General features: G+C 37.4%; 1 non-coding gene across 1 annotated transcript; it reads right to left on the reverse strand.

Annotated features, from left to right (window-relative positions):
• Positions 1–3,778: 3,778 nt before the first annotated feature.
• LOC120254493 lies at positions 3,779–3,885 on the reverse strand. Its single transcript, XR_005534643.1, has one exon. It is a non-coding gene; the product is annotated as a small nucleolar RNA R71 (small nucleolar RNA).
• Positions 3,886–22,010: the final 18,125 nt, after the last annotated feature.

Consider the following 22,010-nt stretch of genomic DNA (forward strand, 5'->3'; position numbering starts at 1 on the left):
CCCGGGTGAACGGGTATCGAATCCACAGGGAGTAGGGAATAAAAATACTTAATTCGATTCTTAGCTATGTAAAAGATCAATGATAATGAGTGTGACAATGTTTCAATTGTCAACAATAAGAGCAACAAGTAAGAGAGCAAAAGTAAAGAAGGGGGTAAGGCAATCGATAAAGATGGGGTACCCGGATAATGCTCCGCCTAGGATAATTGTTTCAAGTGCAAGAACCCTCTATTATGCTTCCTAATCAATGCAATGATGAGTCGTGTAAATCCTTAATTACATAGTCCCAAATCTAAGGTCAACTATGCCTAACTCTATACATGTCGCGGAGGAGAAATCGAACAATCTCAACACCTCGCACTCCCATAGAGTTGCAATGAGCTCTAGGGATTCCAAGTGATAAATCTCTTCCTTATTATAGACCTAACCCTTTCGTCCAGGTGGAAGGTCCCTAACCACAATTGAGCCCTACATACTAAGATCACCTCAACGCTTCACTCCGTTGCACACGAAACTAAGCCCTAGCGGAAGTTTATCCCTTAGACCATTCACTCTATTATGACCACAAAGAACTCGAGGAACGGAGGTAGAATCTATCATGCCGGAGGGGAAAGGGGATGCTACTGTACCTCTCGACTCACCCTCTCAACCCTCTACAACCTAGCTTTGTCTAACCCTCGTGGTGTGTCACTCACTCACAAGGTTACCAACAAGAACTCTCAACCCTAGTGTCACTCTAGGGGAAATGTTCATACAATCAAGCATTCAAGGTTGGAACTCACAATAAACATCAATTTATTGAAAGCATAATAAAGAGGTTCAAAGAAACAAATACATCTTAGGGTTGACAATACCTGAGTACCCACTAGGGGTTTAGCTCTCCATGGAGCTAGTACAATCAAAGAAATAGAATGTAAAAGCAATGAATCCATAAAGAAATCCCCTCGATAGTCATGTCGATGGTCTTGTGGAAAGTCCTCTACTCGTCGTCTAAGGATTCCCTCATTCGGTATAGGATACGCCTCCACGGAAGCTCCCCTACCAACCTTTTTCCTAAAGAATGACGATGTCGGAGCCGTAGAATCTCTCCAAAACCTTGGCCAATACTCCTCGAAACCCTAGCCGAAGCCCTCTCTCAAGTTGGGGAAAAGATTGAGAAAAGAATACTCAAATCGAGGCTGATTCGGCTTTTAAATAGGGTTGGAATCGGGCGACTACATGGGCGTGGATGCTTCACACGCCCGTGGGGAATTTCCACATGGGCGTGGATAATTTCCACATGCCCGTGTGGATCCTCTAAACTCCTGTTTTCTCAGCCGGCTGTGAACAGTGCTGCTATAGTGCTTTCTACCGTTTTGCTACAGTTCTCTGCTACCGTTGTGGATCACTTGCATCTTCAATGATAGGCATGTTGGTGAAGCTCTTATTCTATGTGCATAAGTTGGAATACTCGAGTGTGGCTGTCTTTGTGCCCGTCCAAATGGATGTGCCAACTCGAATACGAGGAGGTTGGCATACACTATAGCATCTCACATCGACCTATGTCTTCGCGTTTGAACCTTAGCAAGATTTCCTCCAAAATCGGTGTATTGTAATCCACATTGGCTTCTTTCCTTCATACTTGGCTTCACAACCCTACCTGCAAAAAAGTAACATAAAAACACACATATTAGTCTAAATACCTGAGAAAAGTAATGCTCAACATAAAGAATGAACGCTTTGCATTCATATCGCACAAGCACTTATTAGAGAGCTAAACCCTCTAGTGGGTACTTGCGTATTTGTAAACCCTAGGATGTATTCGTTTCATTGAACTTCTTTATTATATTTTAAATTAATTGATGCTTTATTTGAGTTCCAATCTTGAATGCTTGATTGTATAAATACTCCCTTAGAGTGACACTAGGGTTGAGAGTTCTTGTTGGTAACCCTTGTGAGTGAGTGATACACCACGAGAGTTAGACAAAGCTAGATTGGAGAGGGTTTAGCAAGAGTTTCCTCCAAAATCGGTGTATTGTAATCCACATTGGCTTCTTTCCTTCATACTTGGCCTCACAACCCTACCTGCAAAAAAGTAACATAAAAACACACATATTAGTCTAAATACCTGAGAAAAGTAATGCTCAACATAAAGAATGAACACGTTGCATTCATATCGCACAAGCAATTATCAGAGAGCTAAACCCTCTAGTGGGTACTTGCGTATTTGTAAACCCTAGGATGTATTCGTTTCATTGAACTTCTTTATTATATTTTAAATTAATTGATGCTTTATTTGAGTTCAAATCTTGAATGCTTGATTGTATAAATACTCCCTTAGAGTGACACTAGGGTTGAGAGTTCTTGTTGGTAACCCTTGTGAGTGAGTGATACACCACGAGAGTTAGACAAAGCTAGATTGGAGAGGGTTTAGAGGTTGAGTCGAGAAGTAGCTGACCGTCCCCTTTCCCCTTCGGTGTGATTTATTCTACCTCCATTTCCTCATGTTCTTTGCATTCATAGTAGAGTGAATGGGCTAAAGGATAACCTTCCACTGGGGCTTAGTTGTGGGTTCAACGGAGTGAAGTGTTGAAGTGATTTTGGCACCTAGAGCTTAATTGTGGCTAGAGACCTTCCATCTGGACTAAAGGGCTACATCTAGGAAAAAGGCTTATCACTTGGAATCCCTAAAACTCATTGCAATTCTATATGAGTGCGAGGTTGAGAGGTTATTCAATTTCTCCTCCGGGACATTTATAGAGTTAGGCATGGTTGACCTCAGGTTTGGGACCATGTATTTAAGGATCTCCATGACTCATTATTACATCAGTTAGGAAGTATAATAGAGGGTTCTTGCACTTGAAATGATTGTCCTAGGTGGAGCAGTATCCAAATACCCCATTTATATCGATTGCCTTACCTTTTCCTTTACTTGTGCTCTCTTTCTTGTTCTTTTATTTTTGTTATTTCACATCTTGTAACACATATCAGTATTCATCTTTCACTTAGTTAAGAAACAATTTAAGTGTTTTTATTCGCTACTCCCTGTGGATACGACACCCCACTCATCTGGGATTTTATTACTTCGACAAACCAGTGCACTTGCGGGACATACGCAAGGGGCATTGACAAATTTTTGACGCCGTTGCTAGGGAGTAAGCATTTAGAAATATTTTACACTTTGTTTTCTTAGCTATTCATTCATTCATTCTATTTTACATATTCTTTTCTATCATCATTCTGATTTTTCTTTCTTTTTGGTGCAGCTCTAGGTTATAACCCAAGGGCACCCCTCAATATTGATTGAAAGAGATCCCAAGCTTGAACATACACTTAGAATAAAAGGGAAAGAACACATGCAAGAGCGAGTTAAATCTAGGCTGATTTGGAAGTAGAAGAATATGAAAAACATGGCGAGCAGGAATGAGCAACAGCGGACATTTTTACGATTATGCGGACCTTGATATTGGGGACACAATTGAGTATTGTGTGTCACCTGATTACAACTCAGAACTTCAAGCTAAAGCCGGCATTCATCCACTTATTGCGGCAATCTACACTGTTCATTGGTTTGGCCAATGAGGATCCAAACAGTCATATAGAGAACTTTCTTGAGGTGTGTCATATGCTTAAGATAAACAGGGTGATGGATGATGCCATCAAGTTGAGAGCCTTCCCATTTTCCATAAAAGGGAGAGCAAAGCAGTGGCTACACTCATTACCTATAGCATCGATTACCACATGGGAGGAGATGGTAGAAGCTTTTTTGGCCCGTTATTTCCCTCCTAGAAAATCTGTAAAGCTTAGGAATGAGATCTCGTCCTTTGTACAGTCAGAATTGGAGTCCCTATTTGAGATGTGGGAAAGGTTCAAGGAGCTCCTGAGAAAGTGCCCGTAACACTGATTCTCTGAGTGGATGGTTGTTCAGACCTTTTACAATGGGTTGAATCCGAGTATAAGGCAACTCTTGGATGCGGCAGCAAGTGGTACCTTAGGTAGCAAGACCCCTAGTGAGGTCTGTTAACTAATTGAAGAAATGGGGTTAAATAGCAACCAATGGAATGCTAGGGAGAAGAAAAAGGTGGCCGGGCTCCATGAGATAGATGTAGTAACTTCATTGGCAGCTTAAGTGGAATCATTGAATAAGAAGTTAGATCTTCTAACTTTGAATTTAGTAGTGACTATGACTACTTGTGCCGGGTGTGGTGGAGGACATGCTCCCTCCGATTGCCCAATCTCTATTGGTGATGCATCTTCGGTTGAGAATGTCGATTTTGTGGGCAATGCAATAAGGAACCAAGGGAATCCATATAGCAACACCTACAATCCGGGGTGGAAGAATCATCCCAATTTTTTGTGGAGCAACCGAGGTCCACAAAAGGCCATGGGGCCACCGGGTTTCCAACAACAACAAGCCCCAAACATGGAAAACCTATTTTTAGGTTTGGAGACCCGAATGATCTATTTGGAGAAGGCCTTGACTAGGTTTGTGCAATCGTCAGATACAAGGTTTCAATCAGTCGAGGGTATACTTCGCAACAACACCGCCTCTTTGCACAATCTTGAAAATCAAGTTGGGCAAATTGTGAAGTCTCTATCGGAAAGGCCACAAGGAAACTTGCCGAGTAATACCGAGACCAATCCTAGAGAACATGTGAAGGCGATCACTTTGAGAAGTTGTCGAGAGGTTGAAGGTAGACTTCCGAGTGAGAAACCCAATGAACACGCAGCCGTGGTCATAGAGATAGAAGAGGGAACAAGTAAAGAGAAGGAGGTGGCACCCCTACCATTCAAGCCATGAATCCCTTATCACTCTAGGTTGAAGAATGACCAAGAGAATGAATAGTACAAGAAGTTTCTATGTTTGTTCAAGCAACTCCATATCAATATTCCTTTTGTTGAGGCATTGGTTCAAATGCCTAAGTATGCAAAATTCTTAAAGGACTTGTTGACTAACAAGAGAAAGTTGGAAGAGAGTGCTTCAATGATCGTAGATGCTTCTTGATCGGCGGTGTTGCAAAAGAACATGTAGAACAAGAAGAAAGACCCGGGAAGCTTCATCATTCCATGTAATATTAGCAATTTGGGTGAAGAAATGGCATTGATGGACTCAGGGGCCAGTATCAACGTCATGCCATACACCTTCTTTCACAAGCTAGGCTTGGGCGAGCCTAGACCCACTCGGATGACTTTGCAATTGGCAGATCGAATGGTGAGACATCCGAGGGGTATCACTGAAGACATGCTTGTCAAGGTGGACAAGTACATTTTTCGGGTTAACTTTGTAGTGCTAGATGTCAATGAGGATACTGATGTACCTTTGATACTTGGAAGATAATTCTTGCTGACTTCCAAGGCATTTATTGACATGGATGGCGGGGAGCTAACATTGAGAGTTGGAGATGACAAGCTCACATACCGCCTTGCTGAAGATATGCAGAATTCTCTTGATTTCGATGATGCTTTGTATTTTCTAGACACTACTGATGAGATTATTAATGAATACATGCAGGAAATGTCCAATCCGGATCTATATAAGGTTTGTTCGACCAAGAGGATGACAACGAAGAAGTTATGAAGCTTGGTTTGACTGAAGAAGTACCATCTACTCCGAGAATCTTGAAGAAAGTGCTTAGGAAGATGAAGAGGGCGAGGAGACACCACCGGAAATGCTCCAAGGCTGTTGGAGACGTGCATGAATCGAACATATTGGATACACCATTGCTAGGTGGTCCCAAGCCCGATAACTGCCCCTCTACCTTCAAGAGACTTTGATCTTCATGCTTTCAAGCTATGGGTAAGAGGGTGACCTTCATTCATGAACCCCCGTGAGATAAGACAAGGTACGTCAAGCTTAGTGATGTAAAACAAGCGCTTCTTCGGAGACAACCCAAGTGCTTACTATTTTCTTAGTTAGTAGTTTAGTGTTTGCACGAATAAAGTGTTGAGTGTTGGTGTCTTGATTTTTAGATGCTTTTGCTGTGTTTTATTGTATGTTTTTTTAAGTCATCATGCGTTTTCATGTGGATTTGGCGATGTTTAGGTCATTTGAGCTTATTTTTCGTGTTTTCAATGGTTAAAGTTGCCTTGTAAAGAAGGCTCTGAGTGTATAGTTGTGTTTAGAAATTTTTTGCAGTACTTGCAAAGTTTTTTGAATTGTCCAGAGAAAACACACGCCCATGTGGAATTTTCCCTGCACGGGCGTGCATTTTTGTTCGAGCTCATCTAGAGACGGCACAAGGGCGTGGACTCACCCCTGTGAGCGACCTTGTGATGGTCCACGCCCGCGGGTAATTTCTGCACGGGGGTTTAGACAATCAAGATTAAAACTTAATCAAACTCGGATTAAATAGAAACACTAAGCAAATCCACAAAAGATGAGAATCCTAGGGTTCACAAGCCCAAATACCCTATAGGGTTTTAGCTCTCCATGGAGCAACATACAAAACACACCATCAATGAATGAATGTACATTAAAACCATAGAAATAAAACCCCTTATATATGAACTGATGGCCTTGATGGAGAGCTTGGATGTCTTGAAGGACCTACTCCGAAGCTAGGTTCACCGGTGGCTTCCTTGATGCTATGACGAGGAGGAATCGATCAAAGTTTGTGATGAAGCGCCTCCAAAGCCGCAAAGACCTCCTCTCCAAACCCTAGCCGTCTGATAAGTGCTTATGTGATATGAATGCGAAGCATTCTTTCCTTATCTTGAGCATTACTTTTCTCAGGTTTTTACATTAATATGTGTGTTTTTATGTTACTTTTATGCAGGTATGTTTGTGAGGCTGAGTATGAAGGAAATAGGTCAATGTGGATCATAATGCACCTATTTTGTAGGAGATCTTGCTAAGGTTCAAACGTGAAGACATAGGACAGGTGTGAGATGCTAGAGTGTGTGCCAACCTCCTCGCATTCGAGTGAGCACATCCATTTGGAGGGGCACAAAGGCAGTCACACTCGAGCATTCCGTCTTATGCATATAAGAACAGGAGGTCCACCAACATATATATCATTGAAGAAGCAAGTGATTCACGACGTGAACGTGTGCCCATTTGCGTTACCCAGATGAAAATATGGAATTGGGAAGTTATTCAGGTCGGAGGCTATGGCAGAAATGTAGCAACAATGTAGCAATTCGTGGCGACCTGTTCACGTCGTCAGAAAGCAGAGAATCCACAGGCGTGTGGAAATTATCCACGCCCGTGTGGAAATTCCCTGCAGGGCGTGTATCATCCACGCCCGGTGGAGTTGCCCGATTCAACCCTATTTAAAAGCCGATTCAGCCCCGATTTTTGGTATTCTTTTCTCCATCTTTTCCCCAACTTGCGAGAGGGCTTGACTAGGGTTTTGAGGGGTATTGGCCAAGGTTTTTGGAGAGGTTCTATGGCTCCGACATCGTGATTCCATTAGAAAGAAAGTTGGTAGGGGAGCTTCGATCGAGGCGTATCCTATACCGGACGAAGGAATCCTTGGACAACGAGTAGAGGACTTTCCATAAGACCATCGACACGACCATCGAGGGGGTTTCTTTATGGATTCATTGCTTTTACATTCTATTTCTTTGATTGTACTTAGTTCCGTGGAGAGCTAAACCCCTAGTGGGTACTTGGGTGATTGTGAACCCTAGGATGTATTCGTTTCATTGAACTTCTTTATTATCCTTCCAATAAATTGATGTTGATTGTGAGATCCAACCTTGAATGCTTGATTTTATGAACATTTCCCCTAGAGTAACACTAGGGTTGAGAGTTCTTGTTGGTAACCTTGTGAGTGAGTGACACACCACGAGCGTTAGACAAAGCTAGGTTGGAGAGGGTCACTACAAGAAATCATGTTTTTTGGGGCCGTTTTAAAATCATTTAGCGGCGGTTATAACCGCCGCTAAATGAAACCAATGGCAGTTGTAACACCGCCACGTATACGAACGTCGGGAGAGTAATTCACGGCGGTTTTATAGAACGGCCGGAACAACGGCCGCGAAATGCGTACAAGACTTCTCGGCGGTTATATAACGGCCGTTAAATTATAAAGAGATCGAGACATAGAACTTGAAGAAAGTGGTGGCAGTTCATGCGTAAACCGCCATGGGTTTGATTTTTTTTAAATTCTTTTTTTATTTTTTATTTGATATTTTGACAATTATATATATATATATATAAATCCTGTGCATTGAACTCATTTGAATCCTGTGCATTGAACTCATTCAATTAATATTTAAAAATTATAAAAAATTTATTTATAACCCATTAATAATTAAGTCAAATTTACAAATTTATTTTCTCTCTAAGCTGCAAACATATTATATTGAAAAACAAGGCTTCATACTTATGTTTAAATCATCATTTTCATTACAACAATACAATGTGAACTGAATGACAATATATCACCATAGTTTAACTGATTAATTGCCATGGCAACTTCTTCCTCTGAAAAATCCATCATTAACAAGTAAGACCTCTTGTCATCACCTTTACCTGAATAGCAGGTTAGCATCACCTTCACCTGAATTCAAGAAAACATGCCTGTTGACAAATAGACAAGAATAAATAGTTTTAATAAGTGCATACATATATTAAAAAGTATAACACATCCACAAGGATTGCATATATACCTACCATGTTCCATGAAAGGTGTAGTTTGGATATAAAATATCCAACTATGCAAAAGACAAATACTCTATAAAGCATTAAAACTCCATTCCACATTCAGTGCCTCGCGAAAATCATAATAGAAGTCCATTCTTGGTCAATATGTTTCTGGAGGTACAAGCATATATATTACCAACATAGAGGAAGTATACAATTCACTAATATTGAACCTATTACTTTATCTGATAGATCAAACGTCCAATCACTTTTATTCTCATCGGTAAACTCTATTTAGCAACTTAGTATTGATGGTAAAACTATGTCCACTTGCAAAAACTACAAAAAATAACATTAATATACTTCCCAAATTTGAATTACTAATGAAAAAGGTTAATTAAACAATGGAATCATACTTCTGACCAACTGGAAAACCATATTGGAGAGACAAAGGTAACACACCAACAGACCTCAAAGCTGCAAGAAGATATTCAGCAATATTAGTGCCACTAAGTTGTTCCAAAATTTAAAGGAATGACAAGGAGATAGGGAATGAGTAATTTAATATAGCTCAGAGTACAAACTCAATTAACTTATAAAAATCTCTTAAAATTTCAAAAGGAAAAAAAAAGACATTTCAAATCAGATTAAACAAGGATCAACCGTGACCGACGAAGCGAGTTAAGCAAAAATTAAAAAGCGTAGTTTTTTTGTTCGAAACATTTGAAGGTGGATCCATACACAAATAAAATATCCTATTTGAAGGCGAATGAGATCGCTCAAATATATGTACCAAGATTTTTTTACGATCAAAGGCGGAAACATCTTTCACTTTTTTTCTCAACAATTATCCTCTAAAAGCATTTTTACACATGTTCATTCCGAACATCTCAATAATCTAGTTAAAACATGTGAAGGACCTATCGAGACATCAATATATCATGATACAATAGCGATAAATGAATACACTACTCAATGAGTGTTTTGGTGGGGTAGTTTCAAGATCATGCTTTTAATATCTATCTCATCGAGAAATTAGAAAGGTTAAAACAACATTCTTTAGTGGTTTTAAGAAGGTTCAAGTATAATTTCCATGACATCAAATAACATAATAGATAACAAAGTCAAGAAAGCATAAAATTGGAAGAACTTACTCGTCATGTCCTTGTAAAAGTAGATTACATCTACAACAAACCACTCATCCTTTTTCCGGCTACATTGGACGGATCCTTGATGCCACCGACCCAATGAGCTATAACTATACCCTACACGGAAGAAACAAGTTTTTTTATGGCGACACACACACACACAATAATTTTACGGATATGTATACATAATAATCTTGTGGATCTCTAATCTGACTTCAAGTGAGGAAACAAATGGGACCTCACTTTGGAGAAAACCTACAACCAAGAAGTATTCAAGTAATCCATTCACCATAAGCATTATTCGATAAAAGTTCATCAAAAGATTCTTCAATCAATAATTATTCCCATTACACTCTACGCTAGAAATTAGCTAGAGAGATTGTGATTTAATGCAAAAGAATTTGATGTAACCAGAAAGCATTGAAAAGTCTTAAACGAAATATAATTGAATTATGTTTAGCTCAGTTAATAAATATCACATTACAAATCTCATTAGTCTCAAATAATAAGATTTTTGGCCATGATAAGCCAAATATTTAACATAACGAATTAAATGGGGGCACGGTTTGCTTAGAAGTTGCCATGCAATAACGAATGACAATACAACACCAGATAAAGACAATATGATGAAAACTAGACAGATTAAACATGAACATTACAAACTAATATTAGAAACAAATAAAAAGAGCCTATAGTCTTCGACATGGATAAAAAGTTAAGCGGAAAAAGCCTCTAAATTTACAACCAAAAAGTTCTAACATGCACATATAGTAAAAAAATTTATAATCTATATATGCAGCATAACCATTTGTTAGTGGTTAAAGAATTTATGACTAATAACAGGATAAACAATCATTGGTAAAGAAGAATATAACTTGCACTCACAAAAGAGAGTAGTATTGAAAACAATAAGCATGAGTAGATGATTAAGAACAAAATGTTGGACGCACTATAGTTAAACATGTTGAATACAAAGACAAGAATATGAAATAATGAAGTTCGTGAAATATATGTATGAAATTGAAAGGGCATAACATTAAAAAAAAGGAAAAATAAAGTAAAGGATCCATTAAACAAAACCTGCAGACAAGCCAATAAAAATACTTTTCAATGGCATCAAAGAAGTAAAAAACCTAACAAGCCTGCCTACTCTGAGTCTCTGACAACCATTATGTCAGTGTTGAATAATTCAGAATTAGTAAAAGTAATCATTTACTATCCATACAGAAACTATCACAACAAAAACAGAGTTCTAGAATCACAATGAAAAGAACATTACAGAATTCATTGAAGAACCACCTACCCAAACACATATGGACCATCACTACCAAGGAAGAATAAAAATCTCTTAAAATTTCAATGACATGAATTACAACCAACTGCCACTAAATTCAATGAAAATTGCATAGCTTACAAATGAAACGAAAAAGATATAGAAATAAAAACATTACATTTTCATCTGGACAACAAATCCTAAATTTGATGATTTCAAATTTGTACTCCAAACACAAAAAAAAAAAGGAATAGTTCCCATACCTTAACAGTTAAAACATGTGCACATGCATCAACAAACAGCAAATAGTGACAGAAAGGGAAAAGAACAACACAGGGCATAATAGGATTAAATTGAGACAAGAATTTACAAAATGACAAACTGGAATTTAAATTTCATTCTACCTAGGGTGGTTTCAGGATTCAATCCAGCAACACTTCGATCAACATCAATTGGATCAACAATTGCAAGGCTGAAGAAGAAAAGTGTTTATTATAGATTACACAATGTAAAACAACTAAACAAAGATAATTAAATCTTAGTTATAATCTACATGAAAATGAAAGTTTCAGGTATTCACAATTACAAAATGCTATTTAGTATATTTATAAATAAGGAAAGATTTTAAAAGTACAAACACACACACTTACAATCGCAATTGACGCCTTTTAGCACATTCTGCTGCCTCAGGATCTGAAAATGTTCAAGTTAAAAAACTTAAAGCATGGAAACATGTCACTTCCAAACAAACCAAAGTAATGTAAATTTAGTTTAGGGAACACTGCAGAGTAGGTAATGGACAGGACCTAGTGCAATAATGGACCTACCAGTTTGAAGAGCTAGCTACCATACTTTCAAAAGGCTGAAAAGATTCCACCTTGATATGTAAGCTGCTAGTAAAACATGAAACAAAATGAAAAAGCTTTAACAACAACAGCATCACAAGTCACAACACTGAACTAGGAAAAGAACAAAGAAATGCTCACCTTGGACAACTCCAAGTTTTTGACAGCCTTCTGCCCATATTTGTTTTGTTACATAGTTTTTAGATGGGAGACGAAACAAGGATAGAAACTAATGTAAAATTCTGAGTCTTAATTAACCATTTGAAAAAGCATAAGAAATGCAAAATATAAAATAAATCAATACTACATATATAGACTACAACTACCATGAGCAATCCACAAAAAAGATAAATGACTGGCATCACAAGGAACTAAAATTTGAAAGCCAAAGATTAACAAAAGATAGTGTAAAAACTGCAAATCAGCTTCAAATTCAGTGGGTTGATCACGGCATCACATCATTTAATGATTTCCTAATTTTGCTTTGGCCTGAAAACACAGACAACAAAACTTGCAAACCAAACATTAAATTAATAAATAGTAAAACACCAACTGGACTCAATGATTGATCAAGAACTCACCGAATTGAAAGCCGGGTCAAACCCTCTTATGTGGATCCCAAACTGAATTCATATGATTGATTATTAAATACAGTGAACTTTCATACTTCAAATATAAAAATAGATAACGAGGACTTACTTAACTTACTGTCACATATGTCCTATGTAGATTCATCTGAATTTTGGTTGCAATGTGTCGTGTGACTACCCTGTCATGAACGTCTTCCAATAATTGGCAACCCCAAATTTTCCTATGTCAAAGAATTTCAATATAAAATTTGAGGAAAAGAATGAAATCCTATATGTGTAAACATTAACACTAACCTAATCAAGATAATGTTACCATATACCTATAAATGCCAAAGAAATTTAAACAAAACCTGATTGGTTGCTATGTTTTGATTTTGGTTGGCCAATTGTTGGGTAAGAATTGATAATTGTTGCTGAAATCGTTGTTCATTTTCTTGCACTTGTTGCCTTAAGAGTTGCACAGTGTCCCTGAGCTCATTGATTTCAGCTTGTGTGCCCCCACTCGCTTCATTTCTTCTGCTCGAGCTAGAAGATGATCCATATATTTGAGTTGGGACAACTCCAAGTCCCATACCCCGAACATACCCTGGGTGTTCTTTCCCAAAAACACTAGTAAATGCTTCATTTTCAGATGAGCCTTGACTTCGAATAATTAGATCTTCCTGTAAATTAAAGCAATATAGTTTTCCATAAAAACATATGTCACAAAATCACGAAACATGCCATATGTTTCAATGTTAAACTTACATGATTATGCCTCGCTTCTTCATTTACAAAAGACCCATCGGATGTTGTATGGCTTGCCTGAAATAATTCAACTCTAGTGACAGAGCGACCAAGTTGCTTTTCCTACCAAGAATGCAAGTTGTTTAAAATGTAAGTAATGTTGCGACATGATTAATAAACATAATTAAAACTACTCAAAAGAAAAGAAAGTAATAACCATCTCATTTTCCAGTCGAGCAATGGACTTAGAACCTAATGTGTGAGGCATTGTCTGGTGGGTGCGATTTATTGTATTTTGTTCAGCTTTTGCCTGCAAAGTGTAATTTAAAAATTTAAAAGAGAAACAATAATACAACTATTAATTTTTTTTTAAGGATATCACCTTTGTGTCAGGTCGAGCTCTATAATCCACAAATGCAACCCATTGCTCCAAAGGGATCTCTGGAGGTTTCTTTGCTATGTTGGCTTCACGAGGACCATCAGGATCACATTTCATCAAGTTATATAAGTTGTATCGATTGTCTCGCCATTTTTTCGCTAAGCTTTTGAAAATATATCGCTTATTTCCATCATCATTTACCTCCAGTTTTGACTACAAATAAATAAATACATTAGTATAAAACGATCAGATGTAACAATAAAAATATAACCCATAACATGGCAATTATAAAGAACATTAGATACCTTTTTAATATTGTTCCAGACATGATCTTTATAGCTCTCTGGGATCTTTTGCCACTTTTCATATCCGATAGGAAAATTCTGACAATTACTTGCAATGTGGCCTAGAAATTGAGCGAGCATACCCCCCGACAATTCAACAGGCTGATCTCGGGAATTCCATTCCACAACAACTTTCTCTCCCGGTGGAAGAGAGTATACGTTAATGGCTCACATTTTTTGCCGCTTCAATTCCCCATTTCCATCTGTCATTTAAAGAAAATGAAAACACATCTTATATATGAGATTATTGTTCATAGCATGTAACCAAATATGTAACCTCGATACCACATGCAATATATAAATTTCAAATAAATTATATATATAAGATGCTATATAGATTAATTACCTCTAATTTGCACATCCCATGTTCTTGTACTCCTTTTGCAACCCCTAAAAAGCTGAGGTTCATCTCTTTCTAATGCTGATTGATGCACAGGACCACCTTCTTGAACTTGTGCATTAATTTGAGGACCACCTTCTTGAACTTGTGCATTAATTTGAGGACCACCTTCTTGAACTTGTGCATTAATCTATGGTGTTGGCATAGATGTACTTGGATCCATAGAATGAGTTGGATCCACTGTAGAATTTGCTGAATTACTTGTCGTGATGTGTCTTTTTGTCCTTGGCATACTGCAAATAACTCACACAATAAATTCATTAGGTTGATAACATGTAAAAGGAAAAGAAAATATAATCAATTATTTACCTCACATAATCAATTATTTAAGTATTATTTTCAGCTTCAAATTGTTCCCCAGTATTTGAGAATTGCAAATTATGAAGATCATCTACATCATCTCGATTCAAATGTAAATGTATATCTTCATCGGGAAATAAACTTTCCAAATTTTGTGATGGATAAGCTTCAATATTGGCCATGCCATCTAAATTTTCCTCACCCATATCGTACAAATCTCTAGGTTTCAGGTGTATTGGTATGCACCACCCATCTTCTTTTTGATCATCAACATAAAATACCATTTGTGTCTCAGAAGCTTTAATGTATGGCCCATCATCTTCAGTCACCCCAGTATGTATAGGTCTTTCAAAATTGATTGAAGTAAAACCTAATTTATCAGTTTTTAAACCACTAGGGTGAGTTGTGTTGGCCCACTCACACTTGAACAAAGTCACCGTAAACAATTCATTGTAATTAATATCAATGATGTCAACTAATTTTCCATAATACGGCACACCTCCATACCGCATGTTAACATCGCTATTGCTAGAATAACTCCTCGTTCCAAATGTGCCAAAAACACCACTATTCTGTGTGTTTAATCCTCTGTCACATTCCAAAGTACGAAACTTGTATCCATTGACATTGAATGCCGTGTATCTTTTTGCTTGTTTAATTGGTCCTTGTGCAAGAGCTATGAGCAAACACTTATCAGAATCTGGGAGAACCTCATGATCTCGGTTGATATAAAGACAAATGAAAATAATTTAGACTTATGGCATATAAAATTCAATTTTTATGTCGAGAGAAATACTTACTCGATTTGTGAACCACTGACTAAAATCTCTAAGAACCATCTTGTCTACCTCAATAGGATTTCTACTTCGGTTCCGTAATTGTCTTCTTGCAACAATCGTGAATTGTCTGTAATATTCAAAGTAATATTTTAATAACAACATCCACTTCAATAGTGCATAAACACAAAAGCAATAATACTCACTGAATATAAGAATCAATTGTCGGGCAATTGATTAGCACACGACGATGCGCTTGTAGTTGCTCAATGGATGATAAAGTAAACCACGTAAAACCGCCTACTGGTTTCCCAACATATGAAAATAATTCTGCAATTCGAGCATTTGGGTGCTGGGGAGTAACAGATTCATCATCAACTCGCCTAGGTCGATTCCATATTGTCCCAATATCATCTAGATATCGAGAACAAAATGTAATAACCTCTTGTGCAATATAGCACTCTGCAATAGATCTCTCTGGACTTTCTTTGTTGCGAACATATGATTTTAATAGTCCCAAATACCTAAAACATCACACGACTCATAGTTATATAACATAGATTTGATCCAATTATTAATTATAAATAAAGTTATTAACAATTAGATACCTTTCTATCGGATACATCCAACGGTAATAGACTGGACCTCCAAGTTTTGCTTCATCAACCAAATGGACAATGAGGTGTATCATCAATGTAAAAAATGAAAGGGGGAAAAGCATTTCCATGTGGCACAATGTTAGTACAATTTGGTTTTGTAGATTATCCAATTCCATAACATTCAATGTTTTGCCACATATTTGTCCGAAAAATGAACATAACTCAAGTAGTACTGAAGATACTTTATCATCAACCCCTGCACGCATAGCGAGTGGAAGCAACTGTTGTAATAGTATGTGACTATCATGACTTTTTAATGTCCCAACTATTTTAAGATTAGTAGCATCGGTGCACTGAGAAATATTGCTTGCATAGCTATTTGGCACAGAGATATTCTTCAAAGTATTTAGAAATAGCTTCTTCCCTTGCTTACTCATTGTGTAAACTGCTGGAGTAAACTTTCCATTTTCATCTGGCCACAAGTCCGGTTTACAACCAATATCTCTTAGATCCTTACGAGCATTGAGATGATCTTTAGAGCGAGAACTATCATTCAACAGTGTGAAAAGAATATTATCGCACACATTCTTCTCTATATGCATCATGTCTAAATTATGACGCAATAAATTTTGTTTCCAATATGGGAGCTCAAAGAAAATGCTTTTCTTCCTCCATTGTTGTCGCTCATCTGTAGAAGTACTTGCACCACGTCTTCTTTTCCCCCTGAGTTGACTATCCATTGGGCCGGCCAAATGTGACATCAATGTCTTTAACTTGCTCGAAAAATTTCTTCACCGATAATAATTTTTGGAGGAGTTCGTAACTCTTGCTCTCCATTAAATTTGATCTTGTTCATTCTGAATTTATGACCACCATGAAGAAAGCGCCGATGGCCCATGAAACACCATTTCCTACTATGAGGCAAGCGACAAGGAGCAGAGGCATAATTGCAATGTATACAAGCACGTCCAGTATAGACATTCCACCCAGATAAATTTCCCAAACCAGGGTAGTCACTGATTGTCCACATCAAAGCAGCATGCAGCTTGAACATTTCATTTGCATAAGAATCATATGTATCAGCGCCATCATACCACAATTCTTTCAACTCCCTTATTAGAGGTTGTAAGTAAACATCTATATCATTTCCTGGCATATGTTTACCAGGAATTATAGTTGAAATGATAAAAGATGTATGTTTCATACACACCCACGGTGGCATATTGTATGGTATGAGAATAATCGGCCAAATGCTATAACTTTGACTCAAATTTCCATGCGGATTAAATCCATCAGTAGCTAGTGAAAGACGCACATTCCGAGGGTCTGCTGCAAACCAACTATTTGTTGAATCAAATCTTTCCCATGCTTCAGAATCTCTTGGATGTCTCAGGAGCCCATTGTTATTGCCATCCAAGCTGTGCCATCTCATATCCTTTGCTGTCTTTGAAGACAAAAACAACCTTTGTAAACGAGGTCTCAATGGAAAATATCTGACCAATTTTGCAGGAATCTTCCTTCTAGCTTTATTACCATTTGATAAGGAATATGATCCACCCTTCCTTTCCTTCCACCTAGAAGTATTACAAATCTTGCAATTTTGTCTATCTTCATCTTCTTCATTACCCCAATAAAGCATGCAATTATTTGGGCATGCGTGTATTTTTTTCATAGTTCAATCCAAGCTTTGTGATGGTTTTTCTTCGCATCATAGAAAGAGCTTGGAATTTTTTTATATCGTGAAATGCATCATGTAGCAAACTCCAATATCATCGTCATTGCCTTATCGCTCATTCCACATAGACACTTGATGTGGTACAATTTCAATATAAATGATAGTTTTTTGAATAATTTGCACACCCTTTCATACGAGAGGTTGTTGACCATCATTAGATAACTCATGAAACTCGTCTGTTGCATTCCTAGTTTGGTTCACATTTGGTATGTCATCATCTCTTTGTATGACCCCTTCATCTACTGTTTGAAAGCCTTCCTCAGAAATAGGTTCATGTACTCCAAAAGCATCATTTACCATATCAATAATTGGATCTTGAACAACAACATTTCTTTGTGAAGCAATTTCGATGTTTGCTGGAGCATTAGTTGTTTCGCGTGGATGGGACTCTCCGTGAAGGTACCAAATTGTATAACCTTTTGGAAATTGTTTGCAAATTAGATGATCGTATACCTCGTCACGATTTAGACGCTTACTAAATCCACACATAGGACATGGACAGAGTATCATATCATTAATTAAACCATGCCGGAAAGCAAATTCAATAAAATTCTTAACACCTTGGTCATATGCAACTGAGTTTCGCGGCATTGTAATCCATGATTTTTCCATGTTTAGTTAAAACTGTCTAAAAATAAACAACACAAAATTTATTTATTAATATAAATTGTTCAAATTAAGCCTAGACAAATAACTTAGTAAATACCATAAATTAAAACACTTACCAATATTTATAGTGTTATATTTGTCTGTTCACAATGTACAAGTTGTTCATATTATTAGTGTAATTTGTTCTCTAAAATGGTCCTCTCACATGTTGCATCTATTTCCTAATTGCTTTAGTTAGAATTTATCCATATTAACATCATAGCAATAATAATTTTGCTAAACAAGTTTAAATATCATTAACAAATGGTACCTTAATTGATGGAGACGACCACCACCAATAGTAAGAAAATATCAATCTAGGAAAAAAAATTCTGCACAGTGACCAAGAAAACCCTACAAAAGAGGGAGAATGCTTTAGAGGCAAACTAGGAGCTTATGTATTTCTTGAATAGTTGAAATTAGTATAGGAATAAATTAGCAGTACCAGACAAAGTAGCATGTACCTAAGCAAATAGGGCACTGCACCTCTTTCCTAACATCTGATAATTTCACTATGATATATCTGTTCATGAATTCAGAATAGTCATCATCATTCAAATTGCACAAATTAACTTCATTGCACATGCAAGGAATGTAGCCTGCATATAAATATAAATACATGCAGACAAACATACATAGAGGATAGATAGATAGATCGGCAGGGAAAAATGACTATAGGAATATGGGGCTAATCAAACTTCCACTCACTGTGCTAAAAACCCTCAAGAGAAGACAAAGACTTAGATGCATGTGTACAACCAACACAATGGCATCATATTATAGCATCTTCGAGTAATTTATCTAAATCATGCACGAAATCAACATGCTATAGAATTTCTTTAACATATCCGAATCTACGGAGGGAAAAGGTTTAGAAGTAATTATAAGTTTATAACAAGGGCTTAAGATGAACAAGCGATGAAGCGGCTTAGTTACACACATGAGGATATAAGTTTAGATGGTAGCATGTTATTAAAAACTAATAGAACAAACAAATTATCACTGGAGAAACATAGATATGTTTTTCTAATATGTAATGCAATATAAGTAATAAGCGAGCGTGTGCTTGTAGTGAAACCACAAAAAAAGAATAACCAATAAGTATGGACTATGCACAAAACAATGAAAAAAATATGACATCAATGATCCAACACGAGGGTCGGGTTCTATTATATAAAAAAAGCCTCATGCAAAAAGAATGCCACATCGAGTAGAACTATAACTTTATCAAAAGAAACTTGAGTAAATTCTAGTTTACATCTAGGTCCATGCCACAAGGAAAACTAAAGCAAGAGAATGCACATTGAATTATAAATGCGTCTACAGAGTGTCAAAGTTGCCGAACTAGGCCGGGGACAAGGAATGGAAAGAAGGCACATGGCCAAGCAACAGTAAATATGCTAGAACAGTAATGAAAAGTAAGTTAGTCCAAAGTAGCTTCCTAATGATATTTAAAGCTAGAAAATTATAGAACACAGTTTAAAGGTGAAATGCACGAGATGAGAGTACTAAAAATATCAATCTTGATGGCCGAAGAGCTCAATTACAACAAAACCCAGTTTGCGAAAACTAGTGGAAATCAAATGAACCATTCAGCATATTCTCAGTAAGCATGTGTGTGTAACTCCTCTGATAACATAATGCCCTCTAAATCAAATACTGAACTTTGCCAGAGTGCAGTTCAAATCCGATCCAAATACAGCACACAAAGCAGACAGAAACTTTCAGACTTTTCAAAACAAACATCAGGGCATAAACAATCACATCATTTTGCTAATATTCAAACTACCAGGAATCATACATCCACGAGTTAAAAGATAAAAAGAATTCACAAAGATCAATGTACCCTTCTTGATGTCCCTCAGCTTAATTCCTTTGCCCTAAAAAACCACAAGAAAGGTTCCAATTTCAATAGCGATTCAAATAGAAAAGAAAGCATGAAGAACCCTAATTTACCTCGGGGATGTGAAGGGGCTTCTTCTCCTTCTCCTTCGCGTTGGCCTACCCTAATCTTCTGCTTCGTTATCTTCAAGATTTTGGTGTCCTTCATTGGAAATCACAGGAGCTCCTCCGCAGTATTGGCCTGCACTTGTTGCGAAATCGCTGAAGCTCCGATCATTCATTCGCCGGAGGAGAGAGATGGCCGGGAAGAGAAGAGAGAGGCAAAAGGGAAAGTGAAAAAACCCTAACAAGAGAAGCGCGCGGCCAGGCTGGGGGGGTGAGAAAAAAGAATGGAGTCGTTGTCGTCCAACAGGAAAATAATAACGTTCCCGGCGGTTTGTTACACAACTGCCTCCTATTACATAGCATCCTCGGCTGTTCAGATGTAACTGCCACCAATACCACAGAATTAACGGCTGTTTTAACCAAAAACCACCACCAAATGAAAGAAAACACCGGCCGTTCATTTAACTGCCGTCTAAACCGCCCCAATGTGCAACACAGGCGGCCATTTAGGTAAAACCGCCGGGAAATGAGTGCCACGAAATCACTAATTTCTTGTAGTGATAAGGGAAAGCCCAGTGTATCTCTCTTCTCTCGGAACGGAGAAATAAATACAAAATAATAAAAAAGAGATCCAAGCCCCAGGCAAAGTTTGGGGTCTCTGGGCTTCATGAAAACTATCGCTTCAAACCTGATATAAATATACTACAACATTGGCTTGAGGGAGCCCTCACTGACCTAATTACAAATTTGGGACGGGGTTTAAGAGATAAAAAGAACCAAGACAATCAGACAACGTCAACACTTACAAGATTCAGTAATTCCAACCGACTGGGACTAAGAACGCCTCACGAAGCACATCGAGACTCGGAAACCCTAGGTTTAACAAGAAAAAAACAAGGAAAAAGGAAAGGAAAAGAGATTTACCTGTTTCTACTGGAGAAATCAAAATCCCTACTTAATTTTTTTTCTTTCGCCTCTTTGGCGCCCACAAGAAAGAAGATCTGGAGCGAAAGGTGGGCGGCGACGGCCGATTGGAGTAGTCGGGGCGAGTCTCCGTTCCTCACAGAGTCTCTCTGTGTGTCTCCCTCGTGTGTTTGGGATCCGGCCCAATGGGCTAATAAGGAGTGGGCCACTCAGTCTGATGGATCTCTTCTTCTGGTTGGTCTCTCGTTCATGTGGGCCATCTGGAGCTTTTGTCTATTTTATTGGGCTATTAGCCTGCCGAATTCAAGTCGCACGTGTTCCTAAGTTCTAACGAATGCATTCGCAATAAACTAAACTTAGTGGCCGATTCGGTTCACCGAATCCACTGACGCAGGATGCTTATTTAACAAACTTCCATCAAGAGATGAAGATATGATCTGTTTGTACAATTTTTATTAGTTTGGCAGTATTATTTGTAATTTGAGACGGAGGATTTCTTCTCAAATTTACAGCATTAAATATGGAATTTTTTTTACAATCTTTAACAATAATCTATACATCTATACATATTATTAAAATAGATGTATAATCTACTCCTAGAGCGTTTCAAAGAACAATTTTAATTTTTTTATAACATTTAAATTTTTATTTATATTACTTATAATATTAATAATTAATAAATATTAATTACACATAATTAGTTATACAATAAATATTTATAAGACCTTTGAAATTAAATGTATAAAATAGTTTATATGGTAGGAGTTGTTTAATTATATTATTTTATATATAACATTGCCTTAAAAA

Source organism: Dioscorea cayenensis, unplaced genomic scaffold, assembly GCF_009730915.1.
Source record: "Dioscorea cayenensis subsp. rotundata cultivar TDr96_F1 unplaced genomic scaffold, TDr96_F1_v2_PseudoChromosome.rev07_lg8_w22 25.fasta BLBR01000477.1, whole genome shotgun sequence".
NCBI lineage: Eukaryota > Viridiplantae > Streptophyta > Magnoliopsida > Dioscoreales > Dioscoreaceae > Dioscorea > Dioscorea cayenensis.